Raw genomic sequence first — 26,415 nt, 5'->3', positions numbered from 1 at the left:
TTGACAAAAAAAAAAAAAAAAAAAAGAAAGAAACTGGAAATCGATCATGGTTTGGACTAGAGCATGTTAACTTTCTCGGGGGAAAAACTGCAGCAGCATGGCCCTTTTTTAAGAAAAACAAAAAGTGAACTTCCTGTTTCGGGGTGGTCCACAGACTGTGGAGAAAGGGAGGGAGGGAGGGAGGAGGAGGAGAAGGGGGTGCGCATTCCCGCATTGGCTGTGCAGCCAACTCCAGGGCGCTTTGCGGGACTCCATAGCCGAACATGGGGTTCAATTTTGTCACCGTTTGCGTAAAGTGACTCTGAAGAAAAACGCCATGGAAAAGCGCTTGTGAGGCAGGATAACGTCTCGGTTTGTGTGAAGAACTCAGTCATCTCCATCCGAGTGCGCCTGCCAGAAAGTAGAGAGAAAGAGAGAGAGGGGAGGCTTTACTGGAAACTCAGACTTCCACAGTGCTTGGACCCACTGAGCTCCTCCAAAGACTGTGGGAAACAAGTCAGAAAGTTTCATGCTGATTATTCCTGCATTAACCTGAGGTAAGCAGCGTGTTTTATATTCGCTTTTGAAACCACTGATGAATAAGAAGTTCCACGTTTTTTTTTTTTTTTTTTCATGTTTGGTAAGTTGTGTTTTCTTGGTCGGCTGGAGATGAATTACTTGCGTACTTCTGCAGTAGAAAAAACGTGCAAATGTGTCATTAAACGTGTAGAGTAGGTCCTCTTTTGGCTGTATCTCTTCAAGTGATGGTGTGTGATCTTTATGTAGTGGGGGCATTGACTTATTTTAACTGGGCTACTTTACATTTCCTCCACACTCCAAATTTCAGTGATTATTCAGCACAATATATCTACCAACCCACCACAAAGTGTAATGCCTCAGCCACTCTGATACTCTGGGTTTTGAGGACTCATTCGATTCCTCCAAAATACAGAGGAACGTCCAGTGTTTTCTGTCCGTGAGAAAACATGGACGTAGGTTTTTCAAACTTTAGAGCTCAGAAATTGCAAGTTTTTCTGCCTTCATGCCTCCATGTATTTGGGAAGTCCTTCTGGTGGGGGTCTGACTGCCAGCTTAGTTTAAAATCATCTGGCACAGATAAGGGTGGCAGGGCCACCCGAGAACAGCTGTTTCTTGTAACCTAAAATACTTGAGGTGCCAATATCTTTTCCAAAAGTAAGTTTCTGTGAGGGCACCCACAAAACAACAGAATCACTGAAAATTGTGTAAATGAAAAAGCTCCTGTAAATGCACCATTAACTCCCTGACAAATGTTTGAATAACTTTGGCACGTCTTGAAATGTGCTTGCTGGTTGTTTAACTTTAAATCTAAAAGCATTTCTTGCCTTCTTTTGTGCATTGAACCCCTCGTAATCAACCTCAAATGTGAGATAGATTATTGAATGTAATCTAATTAGCTCCCTAAGAGGTGAGTGTAGCTGTTAATGTGGAAAGATTAGGCTGCTGGTCTTCATGTGGTGGCCCTGGACTGAAGAGCGTCAACACTGGATTCAATAGAGGAGCCAAACACTTATTTATTCCAAAGTGACAGTGAGAAGTGCTAAGCACACAAGCCTACAACCTTCCTAAACAGTATTTACACACACACACACACACACACACACACACACACACACAGAGTGTATTTGTAAGTCACAAAGGTCATTAGTAGATCCCCAAAAACATGAGTGGAAAAGACAATACTTATGATTCATTTGGCAAGTTTACAGGGAAAGTGTGGATTTTTCATGAGCCACCAAATTATCTGTTTCTTTTTTTACAATCATTGCAGAGGACAACAGGTAAAAAAATAGAGTTCATGATATTTTGTGAAAGTTGTTGAAATCGTGATAACTTGCTTGTGTAACTTTTGGACATCGAGACCATCCTTGTGTGAACTGGAATACCAGCAGGCAAGCACCTCAGACATTTTACTCGATTAAAGGAAAACAGGAAAGATGATCAAGTAAACTTTTAGTGCAGTGTGGATTGGGCTTTTTTTTGAATATAATCCATTAATGAGAGGTACTCTGGCCCTTCTCAAGGTTGAGACGGGGGAGAGATCCAGGGAGGAAAGTGCACTTGTCCTCTGGCCACGTGAAAAGCTCGGCAGGGGAGCTTCCTCACCCTCCCTGGTCTTTATCAAGTTTGTTAAGGCCAAAAGGCTCCTTAATGGGAATGCTCTTAAACAAATAGACCATACAGGAAGCAACTGTCCTCTAATAGCCTGACACAGGAGAGGGCTGATCTGGTTTATCACAGCCATATCAGAGCAGTGATAAGTCTCTATCGGGCTGAATACAGTTGAATTTAGTGCACTGTGTTCCTTCTTCTTTGAGGCCAGTCTGTGCTCTTAGCGTGCGTTAAGCAAAATATGAAGCAGAGCTAATTTGAGCAGTGACAATCGGTAGTTAAATGCAGAATCTGGAGACATGTCTTCCCAGCTTTCTCTGGCATTAATGATTTGGACGATGTGTTTAATTTCTGTGTTGGCACCATCGTCCGTCGGTCACGTGACACACACACGTACCCAGAAGCAGGCAGCAACAAGTGGTGTGTTTTTGTCCAGATTCCATTTTGGTCCGCTCAGCAAGAAACATGCGTCACGTGATGCCTGCAACAGCCCCCCCCCCCAACACTCCTCCTCAACTCCCACCTTCCAGAAAGAGGGAGGTTAGGGGGAGGGAGAGAGGGGGAGAAGGACCACCCTCACTGGGATCACAGCCCCTCAATCAGACCCTTTCACACCCTGTGAACCTGAAACAATCAGGGTTTAATAGCAGCTGTCTGTCTGTGCCGGCCCTGGCTAAAACCATGTAGGCTCACAGTGCAGAGCCGATCGGCTTCGGCGGCAGAAAGAAGAGGCCTGGGGATGCTCTAAAGGACAGACACACACATACACGTACACACTCGCATACTCCTTTTCTGTCTTTATCCCCTGCTAGTCTCCTCACCCTTCATCTTCTAGTTGTGCTCCCGTACTTCAAGGCTCGCGAAGAGGCCTCGGCTTGCTGATGTCAGGGTCTGGTATTTGAAGGTTATTTTGGTTCATCGGATTGAGTTTGTGTTGTTTTCGAACTGCTGCAAAGCTTTATTTGCTTTGTGTGCGTGTTGTCATTCACTGACATGGACATTGTTCACTGAGACCGGAGTGAATTGGTTTTGGTCATGGTTGTTTTGGTTATTACTGAGCCAAACTTTATCCTATTGGAGCAATCTGAATGTCACACCAAGAAGCCACAGTCATCATGTATGCAGATAGTCTGTATTCACTGTCAAAAACGGCTGCATTCAGTCAGATCACACTAATGATTTCATGAGATCCCTGTTGAGAACACCTGTTCCTAGAATATATATATCATATAGATATATAATCATTTTAAACATCAAATGTTGCTGAAATGAGGCAGAGGAACCAGGGGAGTGTTATTAAGTAGTGGGCTGACACAAGAGGGCAAAGGCATTAGACACTTGAATTGCATTTGCCAAAGGGCACACATAATAGAAAAGGGAAATGTCGCAGTCATGGGAAATATTCTGAAAATCATTGTTTGCGGTCACTTGGCGTTTTCCCACCCATTATAAGGCGTATCAGAGAAACTGCTGCAGTGGAGATTAAAAAAGACAATCAGTTTAAAGCAACAGAAGAATGAGCGAGAGGTCGGATGTGACTCTTTCAGTGGTTGGACGATTGGAAGTTTAAGTCACAGTGTTTAATTCCAAATGGCTAGATTCACACTTTTGATTTAACACCCGATGCTAATGTTGTTTGTTCTGGAAAATTAGGTTTTCCATTTCCACCATAACACCATTTTCTGTCATAGTGCGGAGCAAACAGTTAGTCGATTAATCATTTGCTAGTTGCAGCCTTTATCCTTGTAGTTAATAATGCAGTAAACTCACTGTTTCATGAAGTTCATCAGCGCATTGATTTCTAATGAGGGAGCGGCACACTCAGAACATCCCATATTACCCATTTATTTCCTGAGATAATTTCTGTTTGCACAGAGCATTAGCATTAGACATAAACTGTGACCTGTGGAATAGTCTAATATGAACTTCTACAATACCTGGCTGCATATGAAGTCGTGGGCTGATGTCCTGATCCTAGAAACAAACTCAGCTGGAGTGGACACATTGGTCTAACTCACTGCCATAATAGTGGATGAGAAAGCTCAAGTCGTGGCACAACAGGCAGTGTGAAAAAAGATGTTGGCTGTATTTTACATTAAATTAGGTGTTTTGTGTGAGCCTGTCCCTGAGGGAATGTGTGTGTGTGTGTGTGTGTGTGTGTGATATAGGTATCATCACACTGCTGACAGTAAAAGGCAGAGCCGATCCCTTCCCCATGTCCCTCCTCCTTCTTTGAATGGGGGTGGCAGTTTTTGATCAGTTTGTGTGTGTGCGTGTGCGTGCGTGTGTGTGTGTGTGTGTGTGTGTGTGTGTGTGTGTGTGTGTGTGTGTGTGTGTGTGTAAAGCAGTAAGGCATGCTAGCTGTTAACTATCGTCTCATGTGGACGATATTAGAAATCAAGCTAGTGCTAATAGGATCCAGGTGAGACTGTGAATAGCTTTCGTATGCACAAACAACCCACACCGTTGCTTACTCCCACTGTTACATTAGCTCAGTTTGTAACAGTGGGCTTGTGTCCTGGGCTCCTTTGTGTGAGTCTGATGAGGAGGCGGAAACCTGGATCTTGACATTCAGTAATCAGTTAAAAAAAAAGTCAGTCTAACGGCTGCAAGTTTAAACTGGGAGTGCGTGATGACGGAATTAATTTGTTATCTACGTTTAAAATCTTGGTTGGTTAAATCGTTCACTTATTTACATAAGTGTGTGTGTGTGTGTGTGTGTGTGTGTGTGTGTGTGTGTGTGCGTGTTATTATGCATGCAGGTTAATGCAGAGTATTTATATTCTTGAAAGTTTCTGAACCTGTATGTGTATGTGTATGTGTGTGTGTGTCTGTGTCTGCGTGTGTGTCTTTGGCAGTGTGTTTGCTTCAATGTGTGTGTTCTCAGCGGCTGATGACTCACGGCGTGCTGTCATGTCGGCAGGCAGAAAGCGAAGAGGAGGCGGTGTTTATTATTTCACCAGGTTGCCATAGCCACGGTGCATTCGGGTGCTGCCATCATCAGTGTAATTACAACATGGTGTCTGACAGTCGCCCTCCTCACTGCCTGTGTCTCTGACGTCTCCTTGGTGGACGTCACAGAGAAAAGAAAACTGTCAAGACGTGCGCTTTCCTTATGCTGTGCAGGGAAGGATCGTCCTCTGGGTTTTGCTGCGATGTGATGAGTTTTTGGGGCCAGTTTCTTAATACAACACAACAGAGCAAAAAAAAAAAAAAAAAAAGATCTGCATGAAATATTGCTCCAGATTAAAAACTCTTGTTTTCTTCTTCTTTCTTCTCCCTCCAACAAAACTACAATCTCTCATTTTAATTTCAGCCCTGTAAAGAAGTTAGATTACTCTACTATGTAGTTTGTATGCAAGTCACTAAATTTCCTGCTCCATTTTATGTGATAAGCTATTACATTTTACTGCTGTAATAATTATTTCCGACTTCCATGGAATGAGAAAGGGAGACAGTGTGAAAGAGGCTTCGATGAGAAAGAGTTGCAGAGGCACATTCATGTTGCGTGTGTTTATGATGAGGCTTCTGGACAACAACTCTGTTATCTGAGATGAGATAACATCCCAAGATTCTTGGGTTGGCAGATGTTCTCAGGCAAGTTGCAGTTTCACATACTGCACACTCTGGTTAATATATACAGCAGCATTAATCTAGAAAGAAACACTGAGAAATTCATGATCAGTTTACTGATTACTTGATGCTTCATTGGTCAGCACCAGAGTCTGCAGATGGCTATTTTATATCAGTACAATACAATAGCTGAGCTATGGTATTGATTTAACATTCCATTACCTTAGTTCAGAAATATAAATATCTCTTAACCCCTTTTCTTTTTGACGATATGAAAAGCTCCTTAATGCACCAGTGTTAAAGAACTTAAGATGAACAAAATATACTGGAAGATGGAAAAGTTTGATTTATATCAGGAAATATCTGCTCAAAAACTGTGTCCAAGCATTGGATCCCAACTTTGGATATTTTTGCCACTTGATGTTACTGACACTTTTCAATCAGTATTCAAAAAGTTTTGATACTAAGCCTTTGTTAGGCAGGCTTAAAGGCAGCTCCGTGACCATTTAAAGATCTGGTGAAGGTCAAAAAGAGCAATTCCAAAATCTGTACTGTACTGAAAAAAGTGCACGAGAGGGTAGTCTCGCTTGCACAAACTCTTGCGTAAGCTCTCTGTAAAAGCTGCTCAAGATTGTGAAAAGAGAGTACATGGAGTTTATTTGCATTTACCCTTACTGTATATGTTTTTTTATGTATAATGAAGGACTTCTCAATGTGTTCCAGCTTTACAGAGTAACAAAAAACGAAATTTTAAACAATGGATGACCCGAACCACATTGGAATTGTGGCTTCATACTGTATATTTATGCAAAAGGAACAGTGTGGTCAGTCTTCCAGACGCACAAAGAAAGATGAAATTTCTTTCTTTGTTTGTTTTCTGCTCCTCTTTTTTGTTACTTCTCTTCCACCACATTTCCCGGTCTCTAAAAATCTCCCTCCTTCATTTTAAATTTTTTTTTTTTTGAGTTTATCCTTCTCATTCTTTCTCCTCTCACTGTTCCTCCGCCGCTCAGCCTCTTGCGTCTTTTTCTATTCTTGTTTCTGTAAGTCAGTGACAGTTGTGAGAAGCTACAGTGGCTTGCTGATGCCACGTTAACCAGATCAGATGCCATAACAGGAAGTCAGTCCACATGCATGGACGTAGCACAGTGACACACGCAAATGACTTACTATTGCTGCAAGCCAAATGCAGGCCGAGCCGTCACCGATACACTGACATGAATCTGCTGTAGGTCAAAGGTAACTGCACCCTCAGTCAAACAGCGTCATATTTGCTACAACAGATTTGACATGACATTCAATCTTGCAGAGCTCTTTGATCAGACTTCAGGCTCCGTACGGAAAGTCACTGGTGATTCACAGAAAACTCTGCACCTTCAATTTAATTTATAAGTTCCATCTGTTGGATTTTCCTCCCCAGAACAAACTGAAAGATAAATCCTCTGTCAAAGAGAAGCATCTGCAAACCGAACCCATTTAGACTGAAGAGCTCTGCAGCACATGATTAACAAAAGTGACGTGGTGTGTTTGTTTTCTGATATCCTAAACTAGAGTGAAATAACTGGATGTGTTCTTCTGTAACATCAAATATTGTTTATAGTTGTGTTCCCTGTGGCCCGCCGCCATAAAACGTAAATGGAAACTAGCCTTCTTTGTGTCTAAGTTTTTTTTTTTAAGAAAATAATTCCCTTCAGGAAACAACAAACTATCGGAAGGTTGTGTTTTGTGAGATGTAATTAACTTTGTTTCAACAAAGCGTTGCTCTTGTCTCCTTTACAGTAGAGAGGAAGAGGAATCCTTAATGAACACTGTACACTAACACAGAAATACATTTGCTGCATATTTGCAAACTTAATTAAGCTGTTAGCAAAATAATATCATTGGCACACTACGAGAAAGAACTTTCCAGTTTCATTAACAGTGGAATTTGTTGGAAAGGAAGAAGGGCAAAAGAGAGTAAAGGGTGCACGAGAGAAACATTTCATAGTGAATGTGGAGGAGTGAGTAAGAGAGAGAGAGAGAGAGAGAGACACAGATTGTTTTAAATCCACAGCGAGTCAGGCTCTCAAATTTATGCCCATGGGCTGCTTCTTGGGTGGGCTGCAGGGAGGGCGGTGCGCTAGCTGGAGCAGGGGAAAGTTGCCGACTCCAGACTGCTCGCCTTGCTCTGAAGCTTGGCTTTTCCTGCTGGAACACATTTACAACTCAACCGTCCTGACTGGCTGCCTGACTGCCTGGCCCTGCCCTGCCTGACTGACTGACTGAACTACACTTATTGAGCAACCGTGGTGTGGTTGTATTAGATAGTATTTCTCATTTTAATAATGCCCTTCTTGTTATTAGCACTGGGGCGCAGCTGGAAGCTACAGCATAACTGCTTTGTGAGCACACATTAGCTTTCATATGCGAGAAAGGATTATGGCACTTAGCAGTTTATATTCTTTTTCCAAAAATGACATTTCATATCAAGGCTGAAGAAATTCCAGGCCTAAACTGCCTTCCTCCAAGTAGTTTCTACTCGAGAAACGCCAGAGACAATTCACGTTTCAACCCAAGAACTTGGATCAGATAAAGTATAATTCTGGCTCCTCTGTATTTCGTGCCAGCAATGACTGTTTGTTTTGCTCAGCATGAGAAAGATCTGGGCCCACATCTAGCCTTCGAATAGATTCCCTGATGTTTAGGATGAAGGAGAGTAGCTCACTCAGCAACCAACCGTTTTTCACAGGGGAGATTCAGGGCTGGATATAAGCTGCTCACGGTGGAGTGGTGGCGGCCTATAACACAAAAACCCTCTCCTCCTTTCTAATGTGATGTTTAACAGACTGTCTGATGTTGGAGCTGGTGAGACAAAGTCTTGTAAAATTCATTCACCTCGTTTCATCCGACAGTATGAATCAGTTTGAGTTCTTCCTCACGCTGTGTCCTACTTTTAGACTAAAACACCTGTTTAGTGCTGAGTTTCTCTAACTTTAGCAAACAGGGAGGTTTTCCCTGACGCAGTAACAGCACAGGGCTGAACACACAGCGAGGGATGACATAAGCAGCATGTAAATCAGCTCAAATTCAGAGGCTGGTTGGTGGGTTCACCACGATAATGTGCTGACAAAAACACACGCGCGCGCGCGCGCACACACACACACGCCCTTGCATGCATATACACTACGACAATAATACAGGCCAGAGGGAAGTAAACAAGTAGTGTGAACATGGATCATTTATCTTCAGATTTCACATTGTGCTAAGGCTTTAATCACAATTGTGTATCTTTGAAAAAAGAAACAAAGTAAAATACACATTATCCTTCAAGTTAAAACAAACAAACAAAAAGGAAAAAAAAAAAACCTCTTGCATGTGGGTTTGGCTCCTCTTCCCAGCAGTCTTGGTTCATTCCAGCCTGTGTGTCTGGCTGCTTTGCGAGCTAATTCGCTCTGAAGGTATTATGGTTATTGGAAGGCTTGTAAACCATTAAATCTTTATTTACAAGAGAAAGAAAAGAGGGTCTGGGTTACTGCGTGGGGGCAAACTAGGTCTTGGTACAGACGTTGACCCCACTGTAAGTGATCAGAACAACTGAATGTCTTGACTGGCAGGCCCGTGGGACATCTGGTCCTGTTTGCAGCAATCTGCAGACCACTCCTCAATTACATAATTGTGCCCATTAATTACATGAGGAGGGCCTACATTTCCTGGTAGCCAATAACTAGCAAAAAGAGAGCCAGTAAAGAAGGGCTCTAAGACACACATGATTATAGTGTGTGTGGTGAAACATGAAACATGGCCTCCCATGTATAGGAGCAACCCAAGGTTAAAAAGCCACCTAGTATGTTGTATTTCCAGGGTTACGTTGACGAGAGCGCGTGTGATCGTCCATTGAGCTTACGTAAATCTACATCTTACACATTAGAGAAGAGTTTCAGAGTAAAACAGGAGTGAGGTGACATGGCAGCACAGCTGGTAGTTAAACACTGTTCTTGATCTAAAACTCTTAAAGACAGTTTGTTGTTTCTTCAGCATCAGTAGCCACTGTTTTTGGCCACACACTAAGCTCCCCGCAGGTCATTTCTCCAGGAGAGGACCAGGAGAAATGGCTCACCTACATGTTGTGACTGGACGGATGCAGGTGTGATGGCTGTGGTGGGTTTCACACCATGGTAGCTTTGCTGAGGAGAGCTTCTGTTTGAGTGGAATGTATGGTCACCACAGAGTTTCAGCATGATTGGAGAGAATGTAAATATTGATATAAAACTGACCCTATATGACTGGATAGTGACCAAATCCTTGTTTTTTATTTTGTAGAATTTGGTTCGCTTGAAGGATAAGTTTGCTTTTTTTGTACCTTAAAAACATTACTAGTTGATGTAATTGTTCTTTCTGTCAACTGTGAAGATAAAGCGATTTTAATATGTCGTAAATGTTGGGGAATGAAATACTAGGACTGCAACTAATCCTTTTGGCGATATAATACCAGAAAATATTATTTATTTTTTGTCCACCAACAGTCTTCAAGCCAAAGATATTTGGTTCAGTATCACTTATGACAGAGAAAAGCATCAAATCCTGAACTTTGAGAACCTGGAAGCAGCAAACATTCATTTTTAATGACAAAAACAACTATTCTATTATTGTAATAGTTGCCTTTAAATCTTTTTGTCCATTGACTCTATCGTTCCACTAATTTTTGCAGCTCTGTAAAACTCACACTCCTCTAAACAATATTAAACCTATCCTTTATGCCGTGGATGCAAAATGATGTGAGTGAGGATGAAAAATAGAATTAATTCTGTGGTTCCCATGCCGTGAACTGACCTGCTGCTGCACTCAGCATGAAACAAATGTTGGAATGACAATGCGGCTGTCGCAGCTGTTGTTTTTTCAGGTCCGGGGCTGTTGTCCTCTCCTCCTCCTCCTCCTCCTCCTCCTCCTCCTCCTCCTCCTCCTGTACTTCTTTCTCCTGATGCTCCTCTTGTCCTCTTCACTGTCTTTATGCAGGGGTGGGGGTGGGGGGTAGAGCAGGGTGAGCCTGTGGGACAGGAGCTCAGACAGTAATGCACCTGCTAGCAGAAGTTTGAGGAGAGCGTGAGACAACGGAAGAGTAACTGGTGGGGGAGAGACACCGTCTTTCTGTGAGTGTCGGGCAGAGACAGAGAGAGGGCAGGGTACAGTGAAAGGAAGAGGCTGTGAGAGTGAGCCTCTTGGTCTTTGGACTGCAGGGAGGATCGAGGTACCATGCTGGGCATTTATGCCGGGCTTATAGGACCAGACTCAGCTGAATACACAGAAGGTCAACAGGGATCCACGCTCACTTTTCTTTTCACACAGAGTACAGCTCTGCGTGTTCGCACTGTGATGGGCTGGCGACCTGTGCCGGGTGGTTCTCTGCCTTTCGCCCAGTGCATGCTGGGAAAGGCTCCATCTCCCCCACCCCACCGAGTAAAGTGGAGAATGTAAAGATGAATGGATGGAAAATACTGCCAGGGTGTATAGTGCTTTCTTTATTCATAGCTGTTCTCTCACATTCTCTATACATCATATGAACTGGGATGTTATACTTTTATAGCGTCTATAAAGTCCTTCAAAATATAGAAGAACTACAGCACCCAAAGCCAAAGAGGCTGGGAACTGCTGCTTTAGAGTGTACACATACTGTAGTCATCTGGTATCTGCCCCCTGTAACCAATCTGCTGATGAGTGAACTTGTAGAAAAATATTACATGTGGAGTATATACAATTACACCTGGTAAAAAAAATCTTTCAAGTTCTGTCAGGACAGCCACAGTTTAAAAATACTTGCAATTAAAATTGATTATTAGTTACATACATACAGGTCAAGCTTCGGTTAATTTGTTTTGGTCAAGGTTATGTGTGGAGTGTTCATGCATTTAGTTTGAAGGCAAATGTTTGACTCTTAAGTTTTTGCATCTTTTTTGTTCTTATTAAAAGAGATGTCAGTTATTGATCCTAATCATCCTTCTTTTATTCTCAGATCTGATGGAGAATGTCTCTTCTTCCCATTAACACAAAACAATACAGCCTCCTAATCTGATGACTCTGCAGCAGGTTGCGACTTTGTCAGCCTTTCCCGACTGCTGATTATTTCCCCAGCAGTTTAAACCCCCTTGTCCAACACCCTGTTCCCGTTATTTCTACTCAGGACGGGACAGGCAGTTGTTCTGCTGTGGCGCATTTATTGGCTCTTCTTAGCGGGCACCTGTAGTCCATTAAAAGCCCTGGTGTGCTGACAGACTGACAGATAACACACTGTCTTTGAGTTCTCAGTGTGTTGAGAGCAGCTCTTCAATTGGGATATGAACGGAAATTTGTTATACTGTAGAGAACAATCGCTGGATGTTCAAAGTTTCAAACACTGAAACCCACAGGATCCCATTCAAAGGGGTTATTTATCGACTCTTGCCTTCTTGTGCAGCTGTGGAGAAGAAATGTGGTGAGCACTTGTGCGTTCAGTGCGTGTCAGTGTGTCTGTGTGAATGTTAAGTGTTTTGTACGTGTGCTTTGGCCTACAGTGGGCAAAAGTTCCCAGATGTGGAAGTTGAGAAAGAAAGGAAGTTGTTGGTGACTAGCTGAACGCTTGGGTCCTTTGTTAAGCTTGCTTGTGTCAATTAATGTGATTTGTTGCGCTTTTAAAACTTGTATGAAATATCTTAATTAACATAGCTGACTAGAAGCCATTGTGGCCACAAATTACAACTCTGAGATAATGGTAAGTGTAAGAGTACTCCCTTAGAAATATACTTACTGTTCTTGGGCAGCTCTGTGTTTTATTGCTTATGAATTAGACTTTTGCAAAATCTGTAATTTGTTATTTCTTCTTTCAAAGGTTACATAGTTGGAGAAATGACAATATGGATTGGTCATTGGCGGCTGATTCCACGAGAAACGTATCAGAAATATCTATTGAGGAGGTAATACAGTCGTATATAACAGAGCATGACACAGTAGCACTGCTTAGTCGTTTGCTGTTACGGCTTCAGAATGACGTGCATTAGCGAGGAGTTAAGGAAGAAACTAACAGGAACCTAGCTGGTCACAGGTCACCTGGCAACTGGTCCTAGCCGAGAGATAGTTTGGCACATTTGGTTTACATGAACGAGGTATAACATGTTAATGAGCGAGCTTGAGGGATGCTTGTAGGTCAGTTTTGTTACTGTAAAACAAACCAGCATACGTAAGCATACTGTGTCTCCCAAGCTGGTCCACTCACTGCAGAGTTTGGACTGGCAAAGGTCACTGCATTACATTTCCTTAAGGAGTCCATTGGTTTTTAGATGATACTGTGTTGGCAGGACAGACAATAAAGATGCGAGGACACTGAGGCATCGTAGAATAAGTTGGATACAAAATCAAATGATTGCTTAACTTTTCCTCCTGTTCCGCAATAAGTCAGTGTTTCCTTCTTTTTCCCGAATCCGGTTTGTTCTTCTCTTGAATCTCTTCTTCAAAGTGACGCAGGGTTGTCAGTGGAGCAGAACAAAATAATGACAGCTGCGTCCTGATGGTTCAGCAGACCGCCTACACCTGATGTTGAGTGCCAGGGACCTTCATGTATAACCAACATGTCAGATGCCTGTCTCTCCTATTTTATTTACATCTATTCCTTAAAATCAACATTTAAGTAACTTGAGTAGCACGAGCAAATCAATGCAAATCAACATTATAATCACAAAAAATGTTCCAGCTGAGTCCTTGTGGCTGCCCCCACCTCCTCCTCCCCCCTCATCTTGTGTGTCCCAGCTCACACTCCAGCTTCCTGTGGGATAGAGCCGAGCCTCGGGGCAGAGGGATGTCTGTTTCCAGCCAATGAGCTCTGTCACACATGCTCCAGCTTGTCAGTCTGAGTTTGTGTGAGGGTGATTGGGTGTCAGAGTGAGTGAATGCATGTAAGTGCCGATATGTCCTGGTCGTCTTCCTGTGCAAGTGTGTGTGTGTGTGTGTGTGTGTGTGTGTGTGTTTAGATGTTCAGAGATATGAGTGTTTTCACTCTGTGGGTGGAGGTGACTGTCTAGGACATGGTAAAAAAAAATTCAATTAGTAGGAACTTGCTGCAGTCCAGGTTCATCTCAGGTTGCCTAAACACAACTTTGTCTTTGTGAGTTATATCTGCGGGACGGCAGTGGAAAATCTATGAAATTTAAAAGGAATTGTAAAACATTTACTGTCTGTTGTTGCAAAGGAAAATAAACAGTACGTACAGATAATACTACTTGCACATCAGCGGAACTGTTTATTAGCATACAACTGTTAATTCACCTAACTGAGATAAACACAGATGCACAAAATCTCCTCTCATAAGACAACACCTCATGCAGTAGGTTAGAGTGGTCAAAGCTGCAGTTTTTAATTTCAATCAAAGAGATGAGATATAACATAGGAAAATGTGGATTTTATAGTTTTTTTTCATTGTGAAGATGCAGTTTTTCCTTTCAGCTACTCTTCACTGTAGCTGCATCTTATCTTATCTGAGTAATCATTTGGTTTTGAAAAAAAAAAGCCTTTTCCAATTTCCTGTTTCAGCTCCATATTTACACCAAACTTGGTATTTGTTTTTAATCTTTTGGACCTAATGGTAATAAATCTTTTTTATTAGAAAGGAGTTAATGTGGCGTTCTAGTCGAAAACAAGTCATCACATTAACAAATGTGCTCAATCATATTCTATGTGCTCTTTGTTTTTTAAGCTCATGAAACTAATTCTGTGGTTTGTTTATTATTTATTTTTTTTTTTTTAAACCAACCTGTTCAGTTGTATGATTTCACACAGTCGGGTTACTGGCATGTTTATGTGGTTCCACATCATGCCTGATCACTCACAGGCAGTGTGTTAGGAGAACGTCTGCGGGATCTGTGTGTATTTTTCTGTAAGCAAAGTTGTGTGTCTTTACGTTGAACCTTTTACACATACAGTGGCTGGCTTTACCTCAGTGCTTCCTCCCCTGCTGGTTGGCCATCAGAGCAGCCTGGTGGTGTGTATGAGGTGTGTGGCTTACCACCATGTCATTGCCTGGAGGACACTCGTTGTCTGTTGTCACCTATGCACACAGACAGATGTTGTTTCCCTTTTCTGATTGATCATTTGTTCTCAATCTCTCTCCCCTGCTTCAAAGAGATTTTTGTAAGCAGGTATTCCAGGAATAAAAAAATAAATAAAAAAAATCTCATTCAGTTTTCACAGACATGACAAAAGAAGAATTTCAGCCTTAGTTTATTAAACTGCTCTTACTGTCTTTTTGTGTGACAGTTTATGTGTAAGATACATTTTCATAAGGCTTCTTTTTCTGCCTGTGTCACTTTATGCTGCTGTTGCTTTTATGTTAATTTGGCAACATCCAATTCAGCATTGTGCTGTTGAAAGTCTTTCAGATTACGTAACAGTTGCTGAACACGGCCTCAGACATGAGACCAACAGGTAAACTTGCCATAATTTTGAATGTGACATACGTAATAATTCGTCATAATGTTATAAAAGTCAGGGTCATCACTAGATATGATTACAAGCAAATGTAAGAATCAGTGTACATGTGCATGCAAGCATAAGCACAACATTCACACACTCACCTTTCCTAACACAAATTCTAATACACCCTCAGGTCAACAAGGGAGTTGTTTTAACCTGAGCCAAGTGGGGTTTGGAAGCTGAAGGAAGTGACATTAGCGAGAAGAAGATAATTCCCTCTCCTCTCCTCTCCTCTCAGTAAACATGCTGAAGAGTAAACGTTTTTAACTTGGAGTGTTAGCGCCAGAGCTCTTCTGCTAACTGACCCGGGGCTCTGAAGAGCTGCACATAACAGGCGCCCACATTGGCTTTTGTGTGCAGGAGGGTCTTTACATAACCCACATAACCAAGCACATTGTCTAGCAACCAGCCGACTACTGAAGGGCCTTGTAAATGGAGGAGGGGGTCTGCTTGAGTGGAGGCCAGTATCCGGGTTGAGAGGCTAGTGGAGCTAAGCTAGGTCATGACTACTGAAGGCTAGTTTGTTAGCCTGATAATGCCCTAAGTGAACTGATGCAATGAGCTCCCTCGGTAAGAAAGTTGTACGTTTTGTTGCAGTAGAAAACTGATCATCTTTAAAGATTAAAACATGTCTGTTTACATGTCAAAATCCAATTTTCTAAAGGTATCTAAAAAAAAAAAGCCTGAAAAATGTAACTCTTTTCGCAAACTGGTCACATGTTTGCCAATGTAAATCAGTTTTTAGTTACCCAACGCCCCTCACTGTGCTCCCTACACTATTGCTCCACAAAGCCCGGCCTTCTTCACCCTGTTTCCAGTGTTTGGGTCTGAGCCAGAATTCCCTTGGAGCTGCCCAGGATGTTGAGGTATATTTTTCCTCCCCACTCCCAATGATTAGTTTTTTCAAGATGTTTTTCTTTTTTTTTTTTTTTTTCGGCAGAATTGAAATGTTTGCATGTCTCTGTCACTGCAGTATCCAGATCACACAAGACTTGAAGAGCTTTAATAATATCTGTCCGGATTTATTTTTTGAATAATTTAATGGTGGATCTTGTTAACAGGAAGGTATTTACCTGAATTATGATTATTATTATTGTGCAGTACTCATGTCTTCTTTCGTGTTTTAGCAGGCAATAGTAGACACAGAAGCAACATTATGTAAAATCTTTACCATAATGCTGATGAACTTCCATTATACAGGTATTTCGTCAAAAACTTCTTTAACTGGAAGGAAACATTCGATTTGACTGACACCAATTGTCCTCAGACAGTTGCAGGAGTCATTTGAGTGGCAGCACAACAGGCTCTCGCTGGTAACTGTGATTTTGACACAGAGACTCATTATCAGCTCCACAGTTCACCTTAGATCAGATGATAATGACCCATTTATCACTGACACTTGATGCCCCTGTCATTCCTAACAGCTCCCTGCCAGGACAGAGGAAGCTTTTACTGCTGTTCCTGAAATGTTGCTATTGTCTTCCAATACACAAAGACAAGGTGTCCTGATGGCCCCTGATGGCCCCCGTGTGAGTCCCCCGATGGCCCCTAGTTGCACCACTGAGGGTTTTCTCGCTATTGTCACCCGGCTGCAATCACCGAGCACGGCCAGAGTGTCGTGGCAGGGGGAGGTGGATGCGGGTTGTAAGGGTGCTTTGAAAAGATGTGTGAAATAGGAGTATGGGTATTAAGGGTCTTGGCTCAGTTGGGGGTCTATTGTGCTGAAGGCTGAGCCCCCTACTGGCATCCATGATCTCCTCCATTGACAGAGAAGCACTGCTCCACTCCCTGTGTGTGTTTTTTGTCAACCTCTTTCTCACCACCCTCTCCCCCTCTCTCTCCCCCTTTCTCTCCCCTTTCAGCTCAGTTTTTGCTCTGAGTCACAGTCAAAGAATCTGGAGAGTCGTCCTCTCTCCTGTTTGATTTAGCTGGATTCATATTGAGGCATTTAATGGCTTTGAATGGTGATGACTGGTCACTTTAGCTGTGTTTCACCATCAAATGCTACTAATTAATGTAATTGAGACATCCCTATCCTTAGTCAGACAGTATTTAAGAAACACTGAAATTAGGCTAATTAGTGAATATAAACTCCTTTTCATGTGTGTCACCCTCCTATAATTCCCTGAATAATGACCAAGGACATGTCGTGACATCTTCGTGTCTTTAATGGCATCTACAATCCTGTCCTTATTTCCACTCAAGAAAAATCTTAAGTCTACAGCGACTTTCTTGTTTCGGCCTGTAAGTCCCTCTCACACAAAACAAGGTCCATATAGAAATTATTTTCTGAATTTGGTGTGAAAGACTTTGACTGGCCTCAACCCAGTCCAACACCTCGGGGATGAATCTGCCCTCAGCCTCACTGATGACTGAACAGCATAAAATCTCCTGGTTCCACAATCTTGTCATAAGTCTTTAAAGAAGAGTGGAGGTTTAATGGCAGCATATTAGTACCTCTGGTATGGTATGTATTTAAGCTTTTATAGCTATTGGTTTATAAGGTAAATTACTCTCTTTTCTCTGTGCCCCCCGCCACAGTGTGCTCTGGGTGATTCGGACACAGGTTGTGAGCGTGTTTCGGACAGATTGTGAATGTGTGTGTACATACACCTATTTGCACAGCGTTATCCAGCTTGTGTGAGGCCAACAGGAGTCGCAGAATTGTCAATAGTAGAAGTCTATAAAAACCCGTCATTGACAAAGAGAGAACAAACAGCCGCGGTTTGTTCAGGATTTCCTAACAAACACTCCACAAGGAGGGAGTGGAGAGAGAGAGTGAGAGAGTAAGAGAGGCAGTTAGGATTTGACTCTCTCTGATGAAAGGGGGGTTTTCATTTCACTCTTCAGGTTATGCTACAGAGAGGTAAATGATAACAGTGACTGCTCATAAACACACAAACATGCGATGTGAAATATGTTCTCAGATCCTTGGCTTGAAAAGCAGTGGCAGGCTACCACAATGTAAAAATATATAACTATAAATAAATGATCTGCCTTTAAAATGTTAAATTAAATTATTGAAGCATAATCAGCAAAGTGTACTTAAGTATCAGCACGTGTATAAAAAAGTGAAAGCACATAATATACAAAATTGCCCCCTTCATAGTGTTATAATACACAAATTGTATTATCAGATTATTATTACTTCAGAATTCACTTGTAAGCAGCATTTTCACTTTGTGTGGTGGTGGTTTTATCGTTTATTTATTAAGACGTTATTCAATCAATTTATTTACATATCTACAAAACTCAATGAATCCTTTCTTAATCTTAAGGAACAGACAGAATGTAGAACATAAAATTAAATAGAATCAGACACAAAACTAAATGAAATGCAATGATTGCAAAGATGCAAAGATTCACTGTTCTTTTTCATTGGCAGCATAGTTGCAAATGAAGCCACATAGCAGCTTTTGTTTTAAAATGATTTAAAATGATGACATGGTAACAACCCCTTCATGAAAAAGTACAAGATTTCCCTATGAAATGTTGTGGAGTATAAGGTAGCATCAAATGGAAGTAAGTTCCTCAATAAATTATAAAGGGCCTTATTTACTGTCCACCTCTGAAAACACACTCTACTTGCAGAGATCAGGAGTTCACAGCGTGTGAATCAATGAAGTTGTTCCATAAGTTATTGCACTTGTGGCTGACATCACCATAAAGCATCGTCTGACCCTCTCATGTCGTTGTAAATGTTTTCAGCTGGTGCAGGCAGTTAGACCGGGACAAATGGGCAGGCTGACCGCCTGTGGCCTGTGGAGAGGAAATGAGGAAGAACTGTGGGACCTTGTAAAAAAAAAAAAAAAATCTGTCGTTAAGTGACACCGTTTGGCTGGTCAGGAAGGCTGTGGTGGCCTTTAGCTTTTACTTATTCTGTGACTATGTTTCTTTTACTTGCTAATGTTAGTGGATGTTACACTTGCCCCTATTATGATAATATGCTTTTACTCTCATGTTTTAAAGTTGTATTGATGCACTTTTTCTTGTTAAGAGCACCTGCTAATTAGTAAATGTGTGAAATGTGAATGACAACAGTGTCCCTGGCTCACACCGTCCCTCGGGATAAGTCACCACAATAGGAGCACAACACTAGAGCCCTTGTGCAAACAAAGTGTTCTCAAATGAAGGAGGCATTTAAAAATGATCGCTCTTCACAAACAGAATGCGACCCTCCTCTCTTTGTCCTGCCCACCTCAACCCCCACACCCCCCTTAAAACTCCCTCTTTTTGTCAGTCTCGCCATCTTTCTCTTTCCTCTCTCTCCACATTCTCGCTTGTCCCTGTTAAAGACATTTGGCCTGTGCTAAAGCTGGAGTGACAAATACTCCCTTCCTCTCGTCATCAAAGGGCTATATCTGTGTACTTGTTTTCCCTGATCCTTTCAGGGGCTGATCACTGGAGGAGTGGTAAGGAGAGAAGGTGCTGCAGCGCTGGAAACAGGGAATGGGGGTCCGGACTGGGGAAAGAGGGGGAAAAAAATGAAGGGAAACTGGGATCGGAGGTGGAGAGTGGAGTGATTAAAATTCATCCCACGGTGCAAACAAAAGGAGGAATGAAAAAGGGGGAGAATGCAGGAGAGAAGCGAGGGTGAGTGTTGGGGAGGGTAAGAAAGATTTGGGGTGAAAAGAAGATTGTAAGCCTCAGCAGATCCCTGAACGCCCCCCCCCCCCCCACCTCCCTCCCTAAATGACTGCCTTTGACTCACAGCACAATTATCCTGTGAGACAACGGAAAACAAGGCAAGGAGAAAGAGGGAAAGTGAAGAGAAGTAGGAGATGGATAGATGAAGGGCAAGAGAGAGAGAAGCAGAGAGAACATTAATTATTCGGCAGGCTCTTTCCTCCCAAGTTTTGCCGAGGCAGGCTGAACAGGGGGTCAACAATTGACTCAATTACAAGACAAACTCTCCAAGGGCCCTACACCACCACTCACCACGGACCTTGCCGCTCTTGGGCAGGCTGTTGATTTTTTTTCTCCCCCTCTTTTCTTTGCCCGTAAATGTTTGCCCCTCTTCAGGTGCCCCTGGCAGACGCAGGAACTCCAGCCCTCGGCTAGACTTTAACCTTTTCAGCCACTGAATGATTCCCCTTCTCTGTTCTCCATGAAGAGCCAGAGGGAAAGAGGGAGCGAGGGAGTGAAGAGGCAGATGAAGGGCTAGAAGCCTTCTCTTTGTTAGGCTTTATAGCTGGTAATGAATAAGAAACGTCTGGTGACCCAAGAGGAGTTTTGGTTTTTTCGTTTTTTTTTCTCCATCGCACAGGTGGAATTTTCTTTTTCACTCTAGTCAGCCTGGAGTAATATGGATAAAGAGTTTGAGGGAACGAGAAGAAATTTGGCATTTCTATCCAAAATTCATGAAGTATTTTACATGTAGGATATTATTGCAACCAGCATTATTCACCATATACTTTTACCAGGAATGTGTTAAATGATTAACAGTGGGTTTGTATTGTTTTTTACTAAAAGCAATACTTTTTATACAACAACACTTTCTGTTGCTGCAATCGAATCCTCAAACTCAGATGGTTATTCTCTTGTGAGGGTGTAAAGTGCAGTTACTGTTTGGTGACATCTTTTGCCATTTTGTAATTTGGGAATAGTTTCATTGTATTAATCAGTATGTGAATGCATGATGCTAGATTGTGTCAGTAATTTATAACGTGCTTAGGAGTGAAAACACTTACACATTTTGGGAAATATGCTGTATGCTTTCTTGCAGAGAGTTAGATGAAAAGATGGCTGGAACCTCTCATCTCAGACTGATAAATGTATGGTTTCAGGCAGCTGACAGTTAGATTAGCACAAAGACTTGAAACTAGGGGAAACAGCTAGCCTGGCTAACAAAAAAACAAAACAAAAAAGGTAACAAAATTCACCTACCACCTCTGAAGCTCATAAATTTAACATTTTGTTTATTTAATTGTGCAAAAACTGGAGTGTAATGAAGAGTTTGCTTTTTATATGGGAGGCTGAACTATTTCTGGGCTGCGTGCACTGAACCAGCTGAGACTTTAGGAGGTTCCTGGTCCCAGCCAAGAAATAATCAAGCAGATAACTCATAAAACCAAATCTTGCCATTTTTGCATTTTAAACAAAACAGATACAATGCTAATCAGTGAGCCTAAAAGGTGCTGCTTGGTGGATTTTGTTACCTTTGGACAGAACCAGACTAGCTATTTCCGATCTTTTTGCTAAGCTAAGCTAACAGCCAGCTAGACAGACATGAGCGTGGCACTGATCTTCTCACTCTCATCAAGACAGAAAATAAGTGAATTTCCCAAAATGTTGAAATATTGATTTAATAAAATTGTGAGTATGAATGAAATATAATTACTAATCAGTATTTTTGTTATATGTAATATGCAGATAAATACACTGTAATTTGATATTTGTAAATCAAATATTCATCATATTACATATTGTTCATCAAATAATAGAAAACTATTTTTTTATGATCCCCATGAAGAAATATTATTTTGAACCTGGTCAACGACACAATAAATAATTAGTGTTTACATTAGCATTGATACACGTGCCATGAAGTTTCACACATACAAGGTTTCACACCTGCGTTTTTTGTTTGCTGTGGGCTGCAACACTTGGAACAACTGAGAACTTATGGGAGCGTTCACCATTGTTCCGGATGACCCCGCATTGATAAGGTCGGTCAATACAGTGAGGAATGGGATTTCAACAATGGGTCCCCAATCCTTCTCTCGTCAGTCAAAAGGACTGCTGAAGCATAGTGCCGCTCAACACTGCTCGCTCTCTTTCTCCCTCTCTTTTTTTCTGTTTCTCTTCTTCCATCAAATCGCTTTTTCTTCCGTTGTTTCTCTTTGTCACTCTCATTTTTTCTACCTCTGTGTCTCTGTCTTTCTCTCTCTTTCTGTCCCGTCTCATTCCCCCCACTCCTCCTTTGTAAAAGAGAAAGGAGGGCATGAATGCCACACACAGACTTTGAGTCACTCGCTGCACAGCAACATTACTGCCGCCAGATTTTTTCCATCTCAAGTGAATCACTTTACCTCTTTTTTTTCTCTCTCTCTCCACAGGAAACTGTGGTAAAAGTGTACTCTCCTTGGCCTCCTTTTATCTTTAATTTCCCCTATGTCAAGTCCAAAAGCTCAGTTTTTTATTGAGTTTATGTAATGAGTTTTTATTTATTGAGAGTTGTATCTCAGGATATTAAGGAGTCCTTTGGCAGTGTGTGTGTGTGTGTGTGTGTGTGTGTATCAACCTTTCTTCAAAATAATATCTTGTGTGTCCATACTGGGGAGCAGTGTAAATAGCTGTTTTTAATTACAGAAATTCTCTAAGGTCAAGATGGTGTCCAAATGTGAAAGAAGGAAATCTGAATGATTAAAAGGATACATTATAACTTTACAACATTACAAAAGTTGTAAGATGAAGACATTTATGAGGAGGTATTGGTCACAAACACAAAACACAATAGTGTACTGTTTTGTTTAAAATCCGGAATATATATATATTTTTTTTGCACTGCAGGACTGGCAGTGACCGTGGTTGCCCGACTGATGTTGTTAATATATAAAGGTATGCTTGCATTTTGTGTATTGATTAGTTTTTTTTTTAATCATTTTTGGGGCCATTTGCCTTTATGTCTGGTATTACACTGTGGAGAGAATGACAGTCACTGTGGAGAAAGAGAAGAGAATTTGAAGCGAGGTCCTTCTGGTTACATGATATGTCAATGAGAGATAAAGGCTTTAAAGGCAAGGCAAGGAATTTTTTTTTTTTTTTACAGCACCCTTCAACAGTGGTTAATGTTGGCTGACTTAAGCCGGATATCGTTGTGTAACTGATGTGAGTGAGTTGGAACTTTAGGAGTCTAATTTTGTGAAAGCTACATTTTGGCATGACACATTTAAGCATTTGAATGATTTTACCACAAGAGTGAAGCAATCTCAAGCTGAGCACAAAGCTCTTCACTAGATGACACGTTTGTTCCTCGCTTTTTGGCTCATTCCACTTCTTATTTTGCTGTGTTCATATAATATGGGATGGATGGTAGAGATGAGAAAGGTTTCCATTGTGAGTGTACATGTTATTGGAAAACTCATGATAGTTAATGTCAGAGTTGGTCATGAGGGTTAAAGATACCCTGCATTGACTATATAACCCTGCCTACTGGCAGCTTAAGCGTCGAGTTAGATATATCTGAGTTTCCCACTTTTAATAATGACTGGGATGTTGATATGAACTGTGTGTACAACTCGGAAATTATTAAATACAGCAACTCCAACAGGTCTCAGGTCACTTTTTGGTGATGTCATTAAAGTTACTTAACCAAGAGATTGTGTCGACAGCAGCCATCATTATAGACACTCCCTTTAAAAATTGTGTAACTGGTTTTTCTATCTAGTCTTTAGAAGTAGTTTGTCAAACTGCAGAGTTTTTCTGTTTTCGTTTTAAATGTCATAGGGCACATCATCCAATACAAAGCAGGAGATGAATGCTCTGGGGAATCTCCTAGAAGGATTTTTTTTGGAAAAATCAAATAGCAGGACAGACACAAGTTGTGTGTGTGTGTGTGTGTGTGTGTGTGTGTGTGTGAGTGAGTGTGTGTGTGCGTGTCTTTAGTGAGCCATTCACTAGCTGGTGACGCAAACTGCCATTCTTATTGTGTGTGTCACATCAGCTCCCTGGGTCATCAGGACCAGCAGCCTCCCTCTCCAGTCTCCAGTCTGTTTTTGTTTGTATATGTGTGTGTGTGTGTGTGTGTGTGTGTGTGTGTGTGTGTGTCTTTGCCTGTGTTTGCCTGTGGGCACATTTACAGCTCTTGGCAGTGTATAGATGACAATTTATGTGTAAATAAGTGTACAACACGCCTTTGCATGCTTGAGTCTGTGTGTCAGAGAGAGTGAGTGTTTGTAATGTATGTGTCTGTTTTGTGTGCGTACGTGCGTGTGCTCCCTGCGCATCACTGAGCACTGCATGGAGATACAGAGTGGAATTTAGGGCTGAGACGCAGTGAAAGGGAGCCCCTTCCTCATGCATGAGATAGGATCAGTGTTTACAAGCACACATAGCAGAAAACTCCTGTGATTGCAAAACATCTCCTACATTTCCTGATGGAAACTGCAGCATTTGACAGACAGTTAAACTTCTTTATCTGGCCAGTCTTTGATCAAATGTGATATTGATTAACATTGACAATGATTCTTAGAAAAGTGGTTGAGTTTAATAAAAAGGGTTGGTAGTTTTTGCTTGTTTATCTACAGTATTTCAGAATGCGAATACACTAGGATATGATCCCCTTCCATTTATATTGATTACGATGATGATAGCGTGTTGTTTTCAGAGAGGGAAACACTATGAACCATTTGAGATTTGATGTGGGAACTGGCACCGTTTCCAGCTGAAAATCCCTCTTTGTAAAAGTTATCAACGCTGTCTGGCGCTGGTTCTTACCCTACACTTCACATACTGTATGCTAAATGTACCCTGTGCAGTTTTCATTGTAAACAAACTCAGTTTTGTTTACGCTCAGTGTTTCTCACCAGAACACACTGTGCATATCGTTAAGGTCTAGGAAGCACGCTGAATGCATTTCATGAAACATTTGCAAAGAATTTTAAAGGGCTTTGTTTACTTCGGTTTAGGTTCTTCTTTGTCTCTTTTATAGCTGCATGGCGCCTTTTTGCAACACATTACTGCCACTGGCTGTTGATTTGCCTCTGCAGTTTGCAAGAATGCAACCCTGTCTCCTACAAATTATGTTTATATACAACTAATTTGCAACAGCAAATGTGTTTTGAAGCAAATGTCATTTCAGCCGATAAAAATGGTGGTCTGGTTTAATACAGAAAGAGTTTACAGTGACTTCAGACACAGCATTTTATTTACATTTAACCAAAACCACAATCTTTCCCTAATTATAACCAATGTGCTTGTTGTTGCCTAAACCTCAGAGTCACAGATGTTGTGGAGTAAAACTTACCAGAACAAGTTTTGCATTCATACCTTCATACCTTGGAAGAAGCGTAATATATACATATATTCTGAATAGACACCATACAGAGGTGTTTTCTAGAAACTCATAAATGACTCCGTTGTTTGTTTTCACGTCAGCCAAAATTGAACACCCTCAGCTGTTTTGTCCACTTGTGACACTCTGAGCGGTATTACTCAATAACAAACAATTATCCTCCCTAATGTTCATATAGTATGAGGTTTGTACCATTTTAGTCCCGACACCCTTGATCAGGTAACATCCCCACTGATTGGAAAAAAAACAACATGTGTCCAGTTGTGTGTGGGAGTCCTCAACCTGCAGCAATGACAGACTGTGAAAAGTAGTTTAAATTATTCATAACATTTACTTTACATTGATACATGCAAACAGTTACTCACTTGTCAATTTTTCATGATGAATAATGATTCAACAAACAGACTGACAAAATTTTTCACAGCCAGATTATGTTCTCTATCCTTCTGTTTCTCATGAAAGACTAGTAGTGTGGACAAAACAACTGGGGGGGGGGGCAAGCCCAGTGGTTAGTACCACATGAGCACAGATGCTCTTAGCAGGCAAGTTGCCGGTTTGACTCTCGACCGGCCTGACTCTTTCCTGCATGTCATTCCTTCTCTCTGCCCCTTTCCTGTCACTCTCTACTGTCCTATCTAACACAAGCAAAAATGGCCAATAAATATCTTAAAAAAAAAAAAAAAACTGGTGGGAGACTTGTTTGCATCCAACAAGTTGCTGCTTAAAAGAATCATGAGAGAAGTTTGAGTGACAGCTCTGAGGTCAGTCTGACATCTTGTTATTGGTAATGTGTGGTGCCCACACTTCAATGGGTTACAATAAGTTAAAAAAAATGGTGAAGACATTCTTTATGTGTGTGTGGTCTCCCACAGCTACAAATGAGAAAATCTTGTAAAATTCCCGACTTCAGGATTGATTTCACAATCAATTTAAATGAGCTGCAGTTTAGATTGTTGACATTCCTCATGTGTTTTCGATCTCACAAGTTTGTGCGTCTGTTTAGTCAAGAGCAAAAACTAAAATGTGTCTGCAATAACAAGCTTCAGTTTGAGTGTGTGTGTGCGTGTGTTTTAAGCTCCTCACCCCTTCAATTCACAGCCAGCTGATTAGCTGATTTGTTGCCTTTTAGTTATGTTAATGCTACTTAATTACAGCCCTGGTGGGAACCCAAGACACAAACACTCTCCCTCAAGCACACACACACACACACACACACACATACAAAC

General features: G+C 41.5%; 1 protein-coding gene across 1 annotated transcript in view; it reads left to right on the top strand.

Moving 5' to 3' along the window:
• Positions 1-215: 215 nt before the first annotated feature.
• The window catches only part of gli1 (GLI family zinc finger 1), a 49,278-nt gene continuing 23,078 nt past the window's right edge, over positions 216-26,415 (top strand). Inside the window, exon 1 of the mRNA XM_071494650.1 lies at positions 216-536. The gene's annotated coding sequence lies outside the window, so the exon portion shown is untranslated. The remainder of the gene's footprint in view (positions 537-26,415) is intronic.

The sequence above is a fragment of the Trachinotus anak genome, unplaced genomic scaffold (assembly GCF_046630095.1).
Source record: "Trachinotus anak isolate AG129_WGS33_773 ecotype Australia unplaced genomic scaffold, CSIRO_AGI_Tana_v1 ptg000013l, whole genome shotgun sequence".
In the NCBI taxonomy this organism is placed as follows: domain Eukaryota; kingdom Metazoa; phylum Chordata; class Actinopteri; order Carangiformes; family Carangidae; genus Trachinotus; species Trachinotus anak.
Note: the sequence above shows the minus strand (reverse complement) of the source record. Positions and strands in the feature narration are given on the sequence as shown.